The sequence below is a fragment of the Sorex araneus genome, chromosome 1 (assembly GCF_027595985.1).
Source record: "Sorex araneus isolate mSorAra2 chromosome 1, mSorAra2.pri, whole genome shotgun sequence".
Classification (NCBI taxonomy): domain Eukaryota; kingdom Metazoa; phylum Chordata; class Mammalia; order Eulipotyphla; family Soricidae; genus Sorex; species Sorex araneus.
In genome coordinates, this window is record NC_073302.1 from 367,153,207 (window position 1) to 367,173,702 (window position 20,496).

Consider the following 20,496-nt stretch of genomic DNA (forward strand, 5'->3'; position numbering starts at 1 on the left):
CAGGATACTCTCAGTAGCTTGCTGGGCTCTCCGAGAGGGACGGAGGAATCGAACCCGGGTCGGCCACATGCAAGACAAACGCCCTACCCACTATGCTATCACTCCAGTCCATGGAGAGGTGGTAGGGTGGGGAATATTGGGGGGAACCTGGGAACACTGGTAGTGGGAAACTCACACTGGTGATAGATTAGTGCTGCAATACTGTGTGTCTAAAACTCAACTATGACTAGCTTTGTAAATCACAGTGCTTTAATAAAAATACATGGAAAATAATTTTATGTCAGTTATATGTGGAAATAATAATATTCTGGATATATTAGGTTAAAAAATATACCAAGAAAAAATTCTTAAAAAGAAACAGAGGTTTAAAGAAAAATTAAGTGAAATAAAAAACTGAACAATAACCAAATAAAAAGTTCTGGAACGATTCTACAGCAAGATGGAGGGAGGAGGGTAGGAAAGATTCATTGAGCTGGAAGATAGGATCATGGAAATCAGAATTTATTCAATCTGCACAGTAGAGAAAATAGATTGAAGGCAATGAACAGAAACTCCGGAACCTACACAACTATAGCAAGATAAAACATTTGTATTATCAGAGTCTCTGGAGGAGAGAAAAAAGGGGATGGGGCTGGAAAAGGGGCTCAAAAGTTAATGGCTGAAAACTTAACAAATTTGGTGAGAAACATAAACCCATATAATGAAAAATTTGATCAAGGCTTGAAAGGAAAACCCAAAGAAATTCAGGCCAAGACACATCAGAATTACATTGCTGACAACTAAAGACAAAGAAAAAAATTTGACTGGTTAGGAAAAACAACATGCTCTCTAGATTTACTCTAGATTTAATGAAAAGAAAACAATTTGAATAACAGATGATTTCTTTGAGGGAGTGGGGGTTCTCCCAGAGAGTGCTCAGGACCCCTGGAGGACTCTGGCTAACTCCCAGCCAGCCGGTGGGCAGTTCAATGGAAGGAAGGGCTGGAGGATGCCCTACTATGCTCAGATCCATGTAGTAAGGACTCCCAGGGCCACCCAGCCAGTGCCCACTCTACCGTAATCCCTGTCCTAGCTCTCTAGCCCCAACAGTGATTTATCAGACAGCATGGAGCCCCCAAAGTAGCGCTATGTTTTCACATGGTTAAAGAAATGGACTGTCCTCCAGAATCCTAACCTAGGGAAGTAAAATTGATAAATTGGACTTTATAAATATTAAAAACATGGTTCTTTGTAAGACTGGGTCTGTTGAGAGAATAAAAAGGGAAGCTATAGAGTGGAAAAACATTATCCATCAAAGAGAGAGACTCACTTATCTTTAGAGTTTAAAATAAATCCAATAAGGACATGGGAAAAGGACTAAAGACATTTTACTGAAGAAGATAGATGAGAAATAAGTACACAAAATAGATGAGTAAGGGGGCAGGGGCTGGGGCAAACTAGGTTTGAGCCCCTGTACTATAAAGCCCCCTGAGAACTTCCAGAGTATCCCTGGTGACCCCCTGAAGCCTCTCTTAAAATATGTTCAGCATCATTAGTCAATAGAAAATGCCCGTTAAAACCACAACAAAATGCCTGTACATTGCATCAGAATACATAACAAAGCAACGGTATCAAATTCAGATGTATCCCTCTGTATTGTTTTATAACTGCATGAGAATCTGAAATTATTTCAAAATAAAATTTTAATTAAAAAGAAGTCTTCCCTTAAAATGCTCATAATGATATTCCCTGAAAAAGAATTTCTATTATTAAATAACTTTTTTGCAGACTCTGGAGCGAACAGATTTTACTAGGGTTCTTTGCATTTTCTATTTCTTAACTCATAAGAAATATCCGGTTTCCCAATAAGGCTGTTTGGAAGAATAAAATAAATGGTCCATGTAAAAAGAGTACAAACTACCTGATACAGATATTAAGAGGAACATTATTATCTTATTAACTCTTGACCATAATCTTGTCATTTGAATATTATAATATTAATTTCAAAAAAACAGGAAGATTGCAGTTTAGAGTCTCAAGCAATTTGCAACGTTGCAGGAGGTACTTTTAAAAAGCTGGTGTCACTAGAATTAATATTACTTTGGTGGCAGGGAATTTGTCTAAAAGTTTTCCTTAGCTTTTGACCTAGCTATTTAATTTCATTGGGGATTAGTCATATTTTTAAAATTTTTTAAATAAATGAGATACCTGAACAGAAATTCATGTTCAAAGATGTTTATCACAGAATTAATATCTCTGACTTAGATAAGCAAAATGTGAAATAAAACTGCCAGAATGGAAGTGTTAAAAATGTAAGGTACATTCATGTGCCAAAGTCATGAATAAACACGTCTTAGAAAGAAACAGTATGAAAGAAGCAAGACAACTTTAATTGTATAAAAGCAAAATGTATGTGTAAATAAAAATATATTTAACGTAAATACATCAAACTTATTTCTCTCAGGGCTGAAAGGTGTTTCTCTCAGGGCTGAAGATATCATGAATGATATTGATTTTCTTTTTTCTCATTTCCAAAAGTTCTAAAAGAATAATTCTTGAAAAATGAGGCTTTACCATTCTAAAAGAATAGCTATTTAGAAAAAACAATAATATGCTCCCCAGAGTTGTTGAAATTCAAAACTCAATGTGAATCCTATTATATGTGTGACTTTGCTTCTTGGTGCTCAGGACTTAATCCAGGCTCTGTGCTGATGGTACTTCAGGAACTTTAAGTGGTGTTGGGGACCAAACCAGGTTGGCTGCATGGAAGACAAGTGCGTCAACTCCTGTACTATCTCTCTGGACCTCAACTGTGTGTTTTGTAGCGCCTGGAATTCTGCACAGAAGAACTGGGTGCCCTATTTCTGGGTTACAGAGGACATGAGGGGTGCAGAGAGAAGCAGGACATCCACAGAAATGTTCTCCTTGATGCAAACCCAATCAGCAGCCTAGATGAAATGTGAGAGCTCTGAGATCTGGTTCTGCCCACGAGTGACTCCCGAACTCCTGTTCTCTTTACACCTGATGACCCATCAATTACACAGCCGCCAGGTTAGAGGTGTGAGTTGAGTGACAAGTAACCAAGTAACTGCCAGAAGTGCTTGTGTCTTGTTTTTGCCAACTTATAGAAAATAGTAACAATAAAATAAATGCATGGATGAAACTATAATTGTTAGAGTACCTTTATCCAGCGGGTAATAGCACAGTGGGTAAGGCGTTTGCCTTGCATGTGGCCGACCCGGGTTCGATTCCTTCATTCCTCTCAAAGAGCCTGGCAAGCTACCAAGAGTATCCTGCTAGCACAGCAGAGCCTGGCAAGCTACCCGTGGTGTATTTGATATGCCAAAAACAGAAACAACAAGTCTCACAATGGAGACGTTACTGGTGCCCACTCGAGCAAATTGATGAACAATGGGATGACAGTGCTACAGTGCTACCTTTACCCAGAAGAAACATTCTTTGGATCTTGAATGTATGAGACACTCTTCTTTCTGAATTCTCTGTAAGTTTCCCTGTATGGTGCATGCATAACCAGTGATTGAGGGTCAGACTGGGATCTGAAACTCATTTACGGGTCTCATAGTTTTTCCTGCTTAATCTGCTCTCCAAGTGTTCTCTAGCTTAGTAAAATACACTGCTATCACTTCTGACCATTTCATTAACTTCCAGTCACAGGCCATTCTGTTTTTCCCTTTCTTAGGTGTCTGACCCCTTCTATTTTTTTCTTTTTTTTTTTTTTTTTGCTTTTTGGGATGCTGGGAATTGAACCTGGGTCGGCTGCGTGCAAGGCAAACGCCCTACCCTCTGTGCTATCGCTCCAGCCCATCTATTACAAACTCTGCTCTCAAATGCATTCTGAATCCATTCACATCTTTATTTTTACCCCCCAATTCTATTTTATCTTATTTTTATAAAGTATGCTGAACCTATGGCTGAGATCTCCAAGCCTGCTAGGATCGGGACTGGGTCTTCCCCACCCAGAGCCCCAGTTTTCCAGTAGCATGGCAGTCACACCCACAAACTGCCCCCGGCACCATGTAATCTCATCAATGGCCAATATCCAGAGACTATAAAGCAAAGCTCTGGAAGAGAGCAATACAGATTGTTACAACATACCAGTCGACCAAAAACTTGCATTCAGTAGACTGGGAGTACCTGTAAGGGTGATTAGAGGCTTAAAAGCCTCCGTCCCTCTCGGAGAGCCCAGCAAGCTACTGAGGGTATCCCACCTGCACAGCAGAGCCTGGCAAACTACCCATGGAATATTCAATATGCCAAAAACAGTAACAATAATGGGCCTCATTCCCATGACCCTGAAAGAGCCCAACGCTTTCCAGCGTTGGAAAGGATGAGAAAGATGAGACTGATAAAATATGCTCTTTGTGTTCCTGGAGTGAGCAGACACCATTGGGCTACGCTAACACACGATAGGGACGAATGGAGATGTTACTGGAGCTCGCTCGAACAAATCGATGAGCAACAGGATGACAGGTGACAGGTGTCAGGTATTCACAATGGTTTATTGGATTCAATATTCCGACACCAATCCCGCCACCATTACACCTTCCCACCACCATTATTTCGAACTTTCCCACCACCACCCAAGCCTGCCCCCAAAGGGGTCCTAAATAATTTATTTTGTATTGCTTCTTATGAGTAATGTGTTAGAAATGATCCAAAAAAGTTTCCTTACAGGAAAAATGTGTGAAGATTGTATCACCCTGGAGCCATTAAGCCTTGTATAAGAGATTACTAACATGTTGTTATATGTTGAGCCTTGTATGCTAATATTTATTCATTTGTTTATTTATTATTCAAGATCGATTATCTTCTACCTTAACCCCATCAAATGTGGCTTACTACTCTTGGTACATCAGTGGAGTAGAATATGAAATATCTCATGGCCGCAAATGTGACTGTGCATCCTAAAATTTTAAATTGAGTGATATAACTGGAAATGACTTTGGGGTCCAGAAGCACCTCTGCAGCTTGTTGTTCTCTTCCGAGATTTATTTGTGAGTTTCTGGATCACGGCTATTAATTAGCCTTATATGGCACTGGATGCAGTTTGTGGACGTGACTGCTAGGCTTCTGGAAAGACAGGAAACTGTGGGGGTAGGGGTGAGGGGTCACTCATTCCCAGCTCCCTGAGAACCTGGAGATTTCGGTCACAAAAGCCGCATACCTGGGTTTTTCAGCAGATTCATTCTCATGTATGAGGGGATCTTCCAGAGCCTGTGAAGATTGGCTTTGAGCATGGTGGTGATTAGGTTCTGGAGGTTTCTGACTGTTGGGCTGTTCACATCTTTCAATTCATATTAAAATATACAGTGCAGGCCAAATGTATCTGTACAGATATATTTTTCCTTCTAAACAAATCCCTCCATTTCCATTACTGCCCTTTACACAGCAGGGGCTCAAATAACATTATACCTTGGATGAGCAAAAGAAATTCCAAATCAGCATTAGCCTGGGACCTGCTTTTGTTACATGTCATTTCACTTAAAGTCTCATTTTTCAAGAATCTATTGACAATGACTTACGCTAATCTGTTCTCTGCCTGGCAATCCAAGAGATGTTTTACAAACGCAAATCAGCTCACCTCAAGCCTGTGCCTATAAGCCTGTTAGTGGCTTTAAAAGGCATAATATCATTAGCTGGTGTTAAGGTTCTGTCTCTCTAATCTAACCTGGCTGACTGCTCTGATTTCACCACTGTCCCACCACACCCACTTTAATGGTCTTATGGGTGCCCAAGGAAGCTGAGCGCATTCCCACCATGAGACTCTATTCTAGCTTATCCCTCAGTCTGGAAAGCTTGCCCTGACCTTTCTGTCATCCCCACCTTAGCTTGAATATTGGGTCTGCACTGATTACTTTATTAGCCTTCTACGTATAAGTGGCTCTCCACAAAAATCAAAACAACAATGAGATATCATCTCACACCACAGAGACTGGCACACATCCAAAAGAACAAGAACAACCAGTGCTGGCATGGATGTGGGGAGAAAGGGACCCTCACTCATTGTTGGTGGGAATGCTGACTGGTCCAGCCTTTTTGGAAAACAACATGGACATTCCTCAAAAAACTAGAAATGGAGCTCCCACTTGACCCAGAAATACCGCTTCTATGAAAAAGCACACAGCCAGAATCTGGAGTGTCCAAGAACAGACAGATGGATAAAGAAACTATAGCACCTCTACACAATAGGATACTATGTGGGTGTTAGGAAAAGTGGCCTTTAAATGGATGAATATGGAGACTATCGTGCTGAGTGAAATGAGTCAGAAGGAGAGGGACAGATATAAAATGACTCTATTCATTTTTGAAATATAAAAAATATATATAGTATAAGGTTAATATCCAAGGGCAGGGAAAACAGGGGCTAGGAGGACTGGTCAATGGTTGGAAATTACCACAAGTGTGTGGGGGGCAGAGGGTAGGTAAGATAGAGAAGTGTAGGATAACATGGGGTTTGTCCTTTCAGCCTTGTCACAAGGAACTTAGTTTACCTTAAAGCAACGTCCTTTCTCTATGGCCGCAGGAAGACAGTTAATATTGTGCTTTGTAACTTGGCAGTTGATTGACTCCAATAATATTTACTCCCGGGCATCTGCTTTCTCAACTCAGTTGCCCTTAGTTCCTAGCACCCCAAAAAGCAGGGTCCCGATGAGGGACAGAATGGACCCAGGGCAAGCTGTGAGCTACCCTGGCATTGGAATGGCCCAGGCCAAAGCACCACAATATTCAACTCTAAGTTGAGAGCATGGTCATAGACAAATGTTGTCATGATCCAAAAGTAACGACGAGACTAGGACGCTGCTAGAGTTAGGAAGACTAACCTGGCCTGAGGACTGTGGTCTGGAATATGCAGTGAATATTCTCAGGAAGAACCAAACTTTAAGTCTGATATGATATATCTCTTACTGTGCCCATACAGGATGACATTGCTAGAAATATTTGAAGTAGATTTACTACAACTGGATTACTAGCTGAGGAAGGAAGAAAGGGACACACCCTGACACACCCTTGTTTGGATCCCACCCTTGAGCGGATCTCTGGAGTAATCTCCTTAGATGAGATTTTGTTAATCTCCTGGAGAAATGGTCTTATCCCTCTTTGTTGATTTGTTAATGTTCAACCTGTAGGATGACATTACTTTGTCCTCTCCCCCCTTGCCACCAGTAGCTTGTCCCGGTTTTTCCCCCGGAGTTTAGGCTTACCCCAGTATCACCCATCAAGGTGTTCCTGAATCTCTCCCATCCCTTTGTTTAGCTATAATCACTTCTCTATGCTTTCTTCCCCAAAAACAGTTAATCAGCTTCTCCCCCTAATCTGACTCTGCTAATTTGTAAGGTCAGACCTTCCTAGGATATTGAACTTATAAATTAATATTACCTTTCTCCTCGCCTTATGCCTTTTGATTAATTTACTTTAAAGCAATGTCCTTTTTGTATAGACACAAGAAGACAATATTATGCTTTTGTAACTTGGGACTTAATTGGCTTCGAATATTATTCATTCAGGGCATCTGCTTTCTCCACTTAAGCCTCAGCTGCCCTCAGTTCCTAACAGGGTCCCGACAAGGGACAGGATGGATCCAGGGCAAGCAGTGAGTTATGTGCTACCCTGGAATCGAGATGGGCCTGGCCAAAGTGCCTAATTCTTAATTATAAGTTAAGAGCATGATCATAGACAAATGCTGTCATGATCCAAAAAGTAATGACGAGACTAGGACCCTGCTAGGGATAGGAAAGACTGATCTGGCCTGAGCACTGTAGTCTGAGGTCGAGATGGCCCCAGGAGAGCAATTCTGTAAGCTTTAATGCATTTCTTATTGTGTCCATACAAAATGATTAGTATTATGAATGCTTATATGTTTGCTGGATGAAGAGAAGAGAAACACACTCATGGGACTCCGCCCTTGGGTGGATCCTCCTGCTGAAAGAGAATCAGTCCTAGGAGAAGCATCCCCTGAGGGAAAGGAACCTTACCCCTATTGATTGTGACCACACCTATGTGTACGCCCCAACCCCCTCATGCTGGGGGGATTTAACTAGGCTGTAAGAGTGGGTTGGGGGGCGAGATCCAGAGATCCAGAGAGAGATCCAGAGAGAGATCCAGAGCCGGGAGAGATGCAGAGAGAAAGAATGAAATAAACTGATGGAGCAACCAGTCTGGCCTTCTTCCTTCTGTCTCCTGCCCTTGACCAACAGCCACACATAGCGGTTCCAGAGCACCGAACGTGGGTGGTGAGACAGAGCTGCTCAGAGAGCCCGTGAGTACTCACGCCCGTCAGCGTGCCTTAGTTTTTTACACAACCCACCTTTGTATTACTGCCCTATGTGATTGCTATATAAACTAAGACTGTTGGGGAAGAAAGAAAGACAACACAGACAGAAGACACAGCAGGAGAGGCAAGACAGAAGCAAGGAGATGTCACAGAAGCAGAGAGAAGACACAGAAGCAGAGACAGAGAGAGGTTGGAAGAGACCAGAGGAGAGACTACAAAGACAGAGACAGATAGAGAGACAGAAAGAAGAGAGCACAGTGGCACACACAGAAACAGAGCACAAGGAAGAGCCATCCCGATCCCGTCCATACACAGTGGCTCAAGAGCACGGAACACGAGTGGCGCGTGCGCGCATGAGAGCTGCCCCAAAAGCCCGCACACAACACAACACAACACAACACAACACAACACAACACAACACAACACACATATCATCTCACCTGCCTGTGGGCCCATCTTTGTAATTTTTTACAGAAAAGGAACCAATATAGCAATAATAGTTGGCAATGGTCACGCTGGACAAGAACTGTGTGTTAAAAGTAGGTAAAGGGATTTACATGATAACTTTCAGCACTTGTATTGCAAACCACAATGTCCAAAAGGAGAGAGAGAGGGGCGGAGAGAGAAGATAAGTGTCCGCCACAGAGGCAGGCTGTGGGGGTAGTGGTGGGAGGGGAACTGGGACACTGGTGTTGGGAAATGCACACTGGTGGAGAAGTGGGCATTGGAACACTGCATGGCTGAAACCTAATCATAAACAGCTTTGTAAGGGTCTATCTCACAGTGATTCAACAAGAAAATCTTAAATAAACAAATAAAGTGGTTCTCCATCACTTGTCCCTGTTACATTTGCTTTATTGTACTTACTGTTTTTAGCAGCAGTTTTTCAAAAGTCAAAATGGATTTTATTTGGAGAGTTTTTCTGTTGAGGAAGGGGAAGGAGAAAAAGAGAGAGTAACCTGCTCAAGAGAGAACACGAGCTTCTCCGAAGGTCTGAATGCATCCCAGCATTAGCTATGAAGGCATGATAGGAAAAATGTACACATCTCAAGAGGGGAGGTGTGGGTGACACATGTGCTTGGGCACCGCATGCACTTGGCCATCATGCATGGACACAAGCAGCACATGGACTCAGGCAGCATCTGTGCCTCCAATAGCAATTTTTTTAGTTGCTTGACTTTTTCTCCTTTAACTTTGTGGCCAGTTCTAGAGAGTAGAAATCTGGACTTTTCTGTGTCCTTCTGCCTTAAAATTTTGTCTGGCAGATAAAATAGTGACTGTATGAATAAACACACATCAGTTCTTATTAAATACAGACATTCTCTTTCTGATCTTTTGAGTAATATTAAATCTACATTCTAAAAGGGAATTTATAACATCATTAGATTGGGTGATGAGATGTGTTAATAGCTAACATGGAGTGGCTGCTTATAATTAGTAAGTGCTCCTGCTGGGCCAGGGTGTATGCCAGGGGGTGACTTGACAGGAGTTGTAGTGGGTGACTGAGAGACTATAAGAGTGAGCCAGGACTGAAAGCAAGGCAAATTCAATGACAGCAGCAAGGAAGTCTTGGGACAAGCCTGGTAAGGTCCAATTTGGCAGCTAATGAGCCTGAGCTTGTGGGCAGTGAGTGAAGCACAGCAGAGGCTGATGCAGGGATAGATGACAGCTTTAGGAGCAGCCACCTGAATGGTGGGGGCTTCCGGCAATTTGTTAAGCTGTAAGAATTCTGACTTGGGGAGAAATGACAAGAGAGATGAAGCCTCAAATGTCTGGCAATAAGCATGTGAGGCAGGGTAGTGAAACAGGAAGTCAGGCTCAAGGAACAGAGAGCGCCCCAGTCGCCCGAGCTTGGGTCCACAGAGCCTGCCCCCACCGCCCCTCCCCAGTTGGATAGCATCCAGCTAGTAAGAATACTTCCTGGAAGAAACACAACGGGCTCTTTTGCAGCAAATCTTGGACTCAAAAAGAAAAAGAGGAACAATGACTGCTTGAAGTCTTTGTCCATCAAATCCCGCTGGACTAAAGCTCTTCTGAGGGGCCAGAGAGATAGTATAACAGGTAAGGTGCTTGTCTTGCACACACCTGACCTGGGTTTGATCTCTGACACTCCATGTGGTCCCCCAGCCCTACAGGGGGTGATCCTTTGAACTTCAAGCCCTGAGCACCACTTGGTGAGGCCCCAAACAAGAATAAATAAATAAATCAAAGCACTTCTGAATATCACTTTTTAATATGTTTGGCCACTTATAATCCACATTCTCCCCTCCTTAAGAGTGTTATGTTAGTAGAATCGTATTAGGGAAAGTGAGTCTCTTACCTGTGAACCTGCATGCAGATGGGGACAGACAGTGGGGCTTACAAAACTCATGGTCAGGGATGTGGACATGGGTCCCAATCTGGTTGTGGCTGGCTTAGGCCCCTTTATGATGGTCACTGAGCTCAGGTCACCATGGTGGCCAACACACCCTTCCAGTCTTCTTTCCAAGGTCTGTACAGACATTGGAATGATTTCTGCAACTTCCTTCATGGTGAGATTCCCTGAAGAAATGAAGAACATACAATAGCTGGAGACCCACAGAGAGAGATTTTGGTGTAACTGGCCTGAGCTGAAGGCAGGACTTCTAGGATTTTTCAAATTTTTCAGGCAGGCCTCATTCAGGCCATTTAGGGACCTGGGGACCCAGACTGGACTAAAGCACAAATTGGGGCAGGGTTGTTAGCGCTGGTGGGGAGCAGTGCGGAAGGCTGCCTTAAAGCTCGAGAGACTTGAGCCAGTTCTACCAAATTACAAATAGAAATGGCTGAGGTTTTATTGAATTTGTTTTTTAGCCCCCTCCCCCCACTGCTGTCAGATCATTCTCAGAACTAGTGACTTCCATTGGTCCTGACAATATTAGCAAATTACAATTTTTTAATTGATGTCAATTCAATTTTATTAGTGATAAGATGGATTTCGACTTCTTGTTCTTTCATTTGTCTCAAATTTAAGAAGCTCTTAAATTTGGGGTTGTGGTAGGGGACTAATACACAGAAGCACACATTAATTCTTTATAAAGCAGGCTCTAGAATCAGATGCTTAGGTTAAAATTGTAGGTTTGCCACTTCTGAAATCTGCAAATGAGAAATGAGGCTTAGGTTAGAGCTATTCTAATAGGTCTTTGTGAAAATTATGAACTTCCGTGTGGAAAACATAACCTGGGAAGTAGCTTGTTTTAAAGTGTTCAACCCTCACCTCCATGCCTTAGTATCATTTTCTGAAACCTTTCTTTAGAAATTATGGGTTTTGTATTTTAGCTTCATTTGGTCATGGAGGCAATTTAGCATATACATTCACATGAGTTTTCTCCTGTATTTTGTTCTAGCATAGATTCTTTTTACCTCAAAGAACAGAAACAAACTCTGGTTTATCAAAGAGGCAGAGGTGAAATGTTAGAGCAGGAGACTAGGTCCATAAAAAACAGTCATGCTATGTGAAGCCAGAAAACGTTCTGCTCTAAATGGGACAGCCAACCCATTACAAACCTTCTTTCCAATCTGTGACTCTCTTCCAAATTCCACATTTCAAGGAACGTACTGATAATTTGATTCACAAGTAAGGTGATGTACAGGAACTAAGGTCAGGAAAATGAGGCATTTGTTTTCTGTTACCAAGTGAAGAAAGTACTATAAATGTAGCAGCATCTAACAATGCATGTTGAGTTTCTCCATTTCTGTGGGTTGGGGATCTAGGATGCCTTGACAGATTTCTCTGCTCAGGATCTCTCCTTGCTCAATTCATGCTATTGGTCAGTTTGAGTTTCCATCCAGGAGGCTTTTAAATGGATTTTATTCAGGTTGTTGGGAGAGTTCAATTCCTTTTGGCAGTGGTATTGAGGCTTTTCCTTGCCTACTGTCCATTGGGGAGTCTTTCTCAGCTCCTTGAAACAGCCCTGGATCATAGCTACGTGGCCAGCTCAGGACAGAACTTCAGAATTCCTCAATGTCATAAGATAATGGAACCATCAAAGAGGCAGACCCTCTTATTGGCAGAAACTGCCACTCAGGGGGATGGAATTCTCTAGGACACAAACATCTGCAGGAAGAGATCCTGGGATGAGTATACCACCAATGATGCCCTTCAATACATCTCCACTTGAAATTTGTATGTATCATTTATTTGGAAATAGGGTCTTTGCAAATGTAATTGAGTTGACATGGAATCAGGTTTGGCAGTCAAGGAATAAAATTTTATCAGGGGTCTGAACTCCTTTTTCCAAAATTATTGAGAAAAAGAGACTTGTGCCTAAGCATGAGGGATGTAGCCCAGGGCAGAGTGTAATTGCTGCGAGTCCTCAGAGAGTGTGGGAAAGGTTTGGAAGCTCTCAATCAAGCATCTGTCCAGTCTCACAACTCTCTTGCCCATTGTCAGATGTTGCACTCCAGGATCTGTGCGTGCCTCACTGGGGTCTGCTGTGACACACTTCTACACTTCTAAAAGTGGCACATGTCCCTTGAAGACCAACATCACACAGATCCTGATGCCAGAGATGCTCATCACCCCCACCCAGGATATTTGAGATCAAAGACCCGGTCAGCTTCCCCTAAAGGATTTCAGCATTTTGCTCTGAGCTCAGCCTTTGGAGAAATTTATAGGTCAAGCTTTTGGGGGATGAGGGACCAAATCAAGTCTTCAGCCTAATTCAATGTCAAATGAGTGGACTCTAAATTCAAGGACTGGTATTCTTTAGGCAGAGGGCAATTTGGATGCAGAGACTTAGGGGACAACATAGGAAAAAAAGCATCCCTATGCTACTGGAGGCAAAGATTGTGCTTTTACTGCCAGACTCAAGGGATCCAAGAAGGCTGATCCAGGCTTTAGAAGCAAGACATGTTCTGAGGAAGCACAGCCCTGCTGACATGGTGATTTGGATGTATGAGCTCCGGAATTGTGAGAAAATCAATTTCTTCTCTGTGATCAGGGATCACTCATGGTTGTGTTTGGGTGGGTGTGGGGACCATGTGTGGTGTCTAGGATGAAGCCCAAATTGGCTGCATGCAAGGCAAGCACCTCACCATTATCTCTCCACCCCCAATTTCTGCTGTTTTAAGCTGCCTAATTGTTGGCACTTTTGGTTATGGCAAACTATGATACTGATGCAGGAAGCCCTTTAAATTCTTCTATTACAGATGATGGGAATGAAGTTATGGGGAGGGGTGGAGTTTTTCTGAGAGAAGAATGGGGTGGGGGAACCCATATGTTGGTGAGTACTGTTCACCAAAGATTAGAACACCCCCACCTTTCAAATTTTAGTTTTATGTGGTTCCCCCTTTTCCTTTTCATTTAAGAAAAGAATAACCCTGTATTTAAAAGGTATAAGGATAGTACTATGAATACCAGCATTCTCTCACCTCAATATTGACTGTCATTATTTTGCTATTATTTGCAATGGTTTTCTGTCAGAAACCATGAAAAGGATCAAGGCTTTGAGTGAAAAAGGCATACATTTAAAGCTTTCACTATCACTTGCTTTCTGATTTTTTTAAACATTATTTTAAAATACTTTTATCTTTTGTTCAAGCCTGTGCAACATGGCACCTGCAATGCCCCTGTCCAGAACTGAAACTGTGTGAGGCCATGTTGGGAAGCAACCAGTAGAGAGAGGGGCATATCTGGAGTTTTTGGTTTCTATGTTTAGTTCATCTTATTAATACATAGTTTTTAAACAATGGCATGTCTTATCTTTATTCTTTTTTATTTTGGAGGGGTTTGGGGACTGGCTGTGATCAGGGATTACTCCTGGCTCAGGGGACCATATGTAGTACTGGGATTCAAACCAGCATCGCGTATATACTATCTCTCCAGTTTGATTTTCTTCATTTTTAACGAAACATTTTCTTTGACCTACTTTGTTTGATAACGACACCCCCGCCAAGATCTATCTCTTTTTATTCTCTCTCATTCCAGTGTCACCAGGCATCAGCTGTCATTGCAGCATGATGGGATTCTATTCACAATTTAGTCTTCACTGTCCTGGTCTGGTGCCTGTAACTGCTTATGCATCACCTCTAGTCCTTCGAATCCACTCTCATCCCATCTACCCATCCCTCCACTATTCTTGGGTTCCCCTAGAACAAGTCACTCATTTATACTCTGGCCCTGTAAACCATAGAGTTCTGCTGGACCTCCCCCTGCGTCTTCCAATCCTGAAGGAGTGGCTGTCCTTTCTCCCTGTGTGCCACTACAATTAACACCTCACTCCATGCTGTCCCACAGCTGACAAACCCTGCTCTGGGTTCCACTGCTGGACACAAGAGTCCATTCTTACAGTGGCCCCATGTTGCAATTGCATAGCAATCAATAGAAGTTAGTGGGGCTGGGGGACTGCTCCCCTCCTCATTACACTGTCCTGAAGCAATCCAGCCAGTGCTCAATTTCAATTTATAGGTTAGAGAAGCAAATCTGTTTCTGTTTTGTTTTCTTTTCCTTAGACTCAGACATGGATCTGAAGGTGAGATGGGGTATAGTTTCAAGCAACACTTTACTCTTGTATTGAGAGATTCCATCTTCAGGCCGCTATAGCAAAAACACCAAACATACCAGGAAAATGAATATAAGCTTATAAACAACAGAGTTAATATTAATATTATTTTATGGTTCTGGAAATCTGATTCTGGCAAAAGCCCTTTTCCGTTTGTTGTTTTTGTTTTCCCTATGACCTCAAATGGCAGAAAGGTCCATGAAATTCTGGAATTTCATGTATCAGGGTATTAATCTCGATCATGAGGTCCTATCCAAGTGACCAAATTACCTCCCAAAGATCACACTTCCTAACACCATCACACTTGGGGTCAGGAGCTCAGCATCTGAATCTTGGACAACACAGGTGTTCAGACCAAAGAGCCACCCATTTCAATGGTAAATGTATAAGACTCAAAGGAAAATGGAGAATTTAGAAGACCTTTGAGTCTTCTTGTGTCTTTGGAAAAGTTGTTTTTAAATGAGATTTTTACCTTTTGCTTCCCCTCAGTTTCCACAGATCCTCCACCGATCCTCACAAGCCTTCAGAGGCACTCAGCGTTTTTGAAGACAACCAGCAGAAAGAACCGTTGAAGTTTTCTAGGCTCCTCTTCAGAACCGTATCAACAAGCCTCCATGAGGCCTGACAATTCCAATAGTTCAACACCTTGGTCAAATTTCCAGCAGAAGGACTGGGCCCTACAGTGAGGAGTAGCAGGATCCAAGCAAAGGTCTGTGCTATATTCATAGCAAAGCATCTTTGATTTTTTTCTCTCTTGTCTTTATTTCTTATTTATTCCTCCCCAACCCTCCCAGATCCTTTCTTCTTGTATAACTGAAGCAGGCATGCAGGGAACAAGGGAGAGTTTTAGCAATGGATTTAAAAGTGAAATTTTCAAAGTTGAAACCAAGGAACCATCTGAAAAGAAGCTCCTGCCATCAGGCACTCCTGTCCCCTACTTCGCTCCCTCCAGATTGAGGTGCTAGCTTAAAGCCTCAGGATCTATCAGTACCATGAAGAGACCCACAAACACATGCCCTGACAAGACTCAGTGACAACCACCAGCCCTTCTCCCTTGACAGTAGGGCACGTATGGGGCCAACTTGGGGAAAGGGCCAACTTGGGGAAAGGTCTATAAAAGCAGTTTTGAAAAAGCAAGTGGGAACATTCTCTCTCTCTCTCTCTCTCTCTCTCTCTCTCTCTCTCTCAAATGTAGGAGTACTGCTATTTATTCAGTCATTGATTAAGCTGATTGAATTGGGCATAAACTCCCCATTACTTTTTAAAAAAAATTTTAATTGAATATCTGTGAGACAGACCATTACTCTTGGTGATAACCCACACCTATCATCCTGGATGTGCAACTTCTCCCCTTCATTTTGTGGGGTGCATTCCATTTAGGAGTCCCTACATTCCACATCATGAAGTATCATTCCTTTACTTTATGGAGCTTTCCCTGCTTTCTGGAGAAGTTTGTGTTCTCTCGGAATATGTTTCCTTTTCCTCTATTTCTCCTCTCTCATGTGACCTAAATAAAACTATTCTCTTCTGTCTTCTCTAGATTTATTTTCTGCAAGTGTAGACTGAGCCCAGAGAGGCTATATAGAGAGCAGGAGTTCATATGGCCTTTTATGAGTTCTGACTTCCTGTACTTCATAGGTAAGGTGGTGTGTGGGGGAGGGGCAGGCTGGTGTCAGTGGCACATCATTCTCTATTGCAGTTCCTTCCCCTATGGCTCCCACACTCTCTACCTTTATCAAAATTTTTATTCAAAGGGTACATCTTTTCTTTTAAAAAAAGAATTTAATAATGGTCACAAGAAAAATGAAGGCAGTAACACACAAAAACCCAAGTGAACAATTTATTTCAATTGAAATGATTGTGTCAGCATTGATAAAAATATTAAGGTTGAACAGAAACAAGAGAATTTTTTTCCCTCACATAGTTTAAAATCTTCAGTGACATAGATGTCCCATCTACCTCCGGAAATGTTCCACATGGGACATATTCAAAGTCTAAAACTCCTATGGCAGTATAATTTAGATTTTAAAAAAAAACCTAAACTATGTGTCAGGATATAATATTATATCCAGAGGAACATTTGAGCTAGATCAAAATCAGCCTAAAAAAACAGTCATTTTAATCAAACACTTAAAAATTTTTAGCTCAACAGATCTTTGTGGAGTGTCCAGCTTTGCTTTCCTCCTAGGTTTTTGTATACCAAATGCTAGAGAAGTATAAAAATAAAATGATTCTTGCCTTTGCTTCAAATTATAAAACAAAAAACAAAACAAAACCTCTAATTCAGAGAAAAGAAAATGCACTGCTGTCACCTCATTAGTGGAATTTTGGGTGCCTGGGATATTCTGGGATATTAGAAAATTTCTCTAGTGATGATTTGTGAATTATTTTGATGAAAAAAGAATATTTCCACCTGAAACTATTTTCTTTGCTTCGTTGTTTTTGGGTTACATCTGGCTGTGCTTAGGGCTTCCTCCTGGTCCTGAATTCCAGGATCATGGTGTGCCCAGGGGACCAAACATGGTAATTGGGATGGAACCTGGTGGCTTACAAGGCAAGTGCTTATTCACCAGCCTTCAACGAGATCTGTTTTACAAATAGAATTTTATCATATATTTTTAGAATTTTCACTAACAGATCAGACACACCTGTCAACGTTGATCTGTAAGTCCAATAATTGGTAGATTCTATTTCAGTGAAGAACATATTTATTTTTTAAATTCCAGATAAAGATCTGAAGCCATTTTTGGACAGAGAGTACTGGGCAGCAGATGTGGTCCTGTGCTCAGTGGAGGACTCGTGGAAGCTTGATGGAAGCCGGGAGAAGAGGAGGAAGCAATGCTCTACTTCCACAGACTGAGAATTCATTGTCTCCATCCATCCAACACATGAAGTATCAAAGCACTGCTCTCACTCACTGTCAGACAGTGCAGAGTTGGGAAACAGAGACGATGGTCTCATGGTAAACCGCTGCTGAATATTCTATGTATGGTTAGTGAAGTGATTGAAAGAGGAATCCAATACGCAGGCATTTATAGCAACCAGCTGTTGCTGTTCTTCTTTCTGGGCTTGGTTGACACCCCTGGTTTTAAAAAAAGAAGAAAAAACCTCTAGCATTTTACGACAGGCAAATAGATTCCAACCCACCTTTCTCCTGACCCCAAGTGCCATCCAACAAAAATAGAGTCATCCTGAAAAATGCCCCAAATGTTTTCATTAGCCAGTAACATGTTATTTTATAGCAGATGAAAAACCAGAAATGTTTGAAAGGGAAAATGTTTGGGGGCTATGAAGCTAAATTGGGAATGCGAATATGTTGTGATTGAAATAAATGTCACTGCTGGGGTTGCTTTTTTTTTTTTTTTTTAAATCAACCTCATCATTTCTTGGTCAAATAGTCTCTCTTTCATCAAGTGTCTTATTCATCATAAAATAAAGCATCATTTTACCAATCACTTATTTTCTTCTATTTTAAATAATCATGCACATTCCAACTTGCTTACCATGTGAGAGTACAAAACCCACAGAATCACAACCTTGTGATGAGAGCAGAGTAGAGATACAGGAATTCAGTGCTGGGCGGTATAACACTGAGTGAGGATAAAGATGTCCTTTTTGTGTTTCAAAAAATCTTATGTGGTTTCAAAAAGCCACAGTGCCTAGCAAACAGACATCCTTCAATAACTATTTGTTGAGTCTGTTTACATTTTCTTCTCTCCAAAGTTCTAGGAAACTAACTCAGGTTGAAAGAAGCAAAGGAGGTCCAAGAAATAGCTCAAGGGGCTGAGATTAAGTTTTTACGTGGGGAAGTCCACGTTTGATCTGCAGTGCTATATGGTCCCCCAACCACTGCTAAGGAGCCATCGTCAAAGTCCAGACCATCATGTGAGCATGGCCAGGTAAACATAAACCACCCTCCCCGGCAAATAAATCTAAAGTACAGAAAGATTCAAAGAAATATGTGAAAAATGTTAAAAGCAATGAAACAAATTGATAGCTGTTAGGCTAAGTAAGAGCACTTTAAGAAACAAAGAAAACAGGGGCTTAAAACAGGAGTTTTGTATTAGTTAGGACACATTAGGCCATGGAACAAAAATAGTCTCAAAGATTTAATATCATCAAATTTAACAGTCTAGGACTGGAGCGATAGCACAGCGGGTACGGTGTTTGCCTTGTACTCGGCCTACCCGGTTTCAATTCCTCTGTCCGTCTTGGAGAGCCCGGCAAGATACCAAGAGTATCCCATCCACATGGCAGAGCCTGGCAACTGTGGCACATATGATATTCCAAAAACAATGGGACGACAGTGCGACAGTGCTATCATATACAGTCTAATGCAAATGTTCCTAATCTGGAGGTTTTCTTCCAGGTGAGAACCGAAGGATGCAGGTTCTTTTCATCTGTACCTTCTGTCATTCCCGATACACCATTGGCCTCTGATCTCTTCTTTCCATCTCAGTGATCACAGCATGAATAGAGAGCACAAAGAACAAAGAGCTACTTCTAATGGCTTCACCCGGAAGTTATGTGTCAGTCCTGCAACAAATGTCCATCACTGAGATCTTGTCACTTTGCCCCACAAGATATGAGGGGGTTGGGGAAAGCAGTTTAACCTTGTAATATGATAAAGGGGCTGAGTGAGTTATCTCACCAGTCTCTTCAAGGAAATCTGATAAAAGTATTGATAAGGAGAGTAATAAGACAGAGCTAAAGGCTGGGAAGCCAAGCCACAGTAATAAAGCCATGTGTCTGAAGTCACAAAGCAGAGGAGTAATCAAACCGGAAGGCAGTGCTGGCTTGGTGAAGTCACTCTGGATGTGGTAGATCAGAAGAATGACAGTGTGCATCAGATCATTTCTAGGGCTCCGAGGAGGATAATATTCAAATCTTGCTCTAAGAAAGTTACTTTGAGGGACTGGGGATTAGATAGATGTTCATGTGAAGGACAGGTACAGAGATAGCTCACATAATTATCCCTTTATTGCTTGCAACCTCTAGGTTCTAGGAAGGTGAAACTTATTAGTTACAAGCACATAAATCAAATATGCACCTATTCATACACATACTTATAACTCATTCATTGAGCACCTATCTACCAGGTGATTTATGTATGTCATCTCTAATCCTTACAACAGCTAATCCCCTCAATGTTCTTATGTTCTTTTATTTCCCTTCAGGGTGGGGGCACATTCAGTGTTCCTCAGAAGTTACTTCTGGCTCTGCAGTCAGGAATCACTCCTAGCAGTGAACAGGGGACCATATAGGATGCCAGGGATTGAATCCAGGTCAGCCACATGCAAGATAAATATCCTATTTGCTATACTATGGCTCTGCCCCCTGTACTTATCCTTATTTCCCCTGGCAAACAAAGTTTAGAGAATTGGTGTGTTAAGCATTTTGTGAGTGCTTAGACCGAGATCTGAATGTGATGACTTTGACACTGAAGTTCAAAGTAGCATGTTTACATTCCCTATGATCGATGTGCATATATATTAATATAATGCAATTCCTTTATGAGGAATATACAATAGCTATTGATGCATAACAAGTTCACACCAGAACTTTGTTACTTTCTGTGAGTCTGTGAGTTGCCTGAACAGTTCTGCTGAGGCAGGCTGGTGTTAGCTAAGGTTTCTTGTGTGTCTAGATATCCAACAGGTTAGCTGCTGGCTATTTGATGGGGAAAGGCCATAGTTGGAGGGA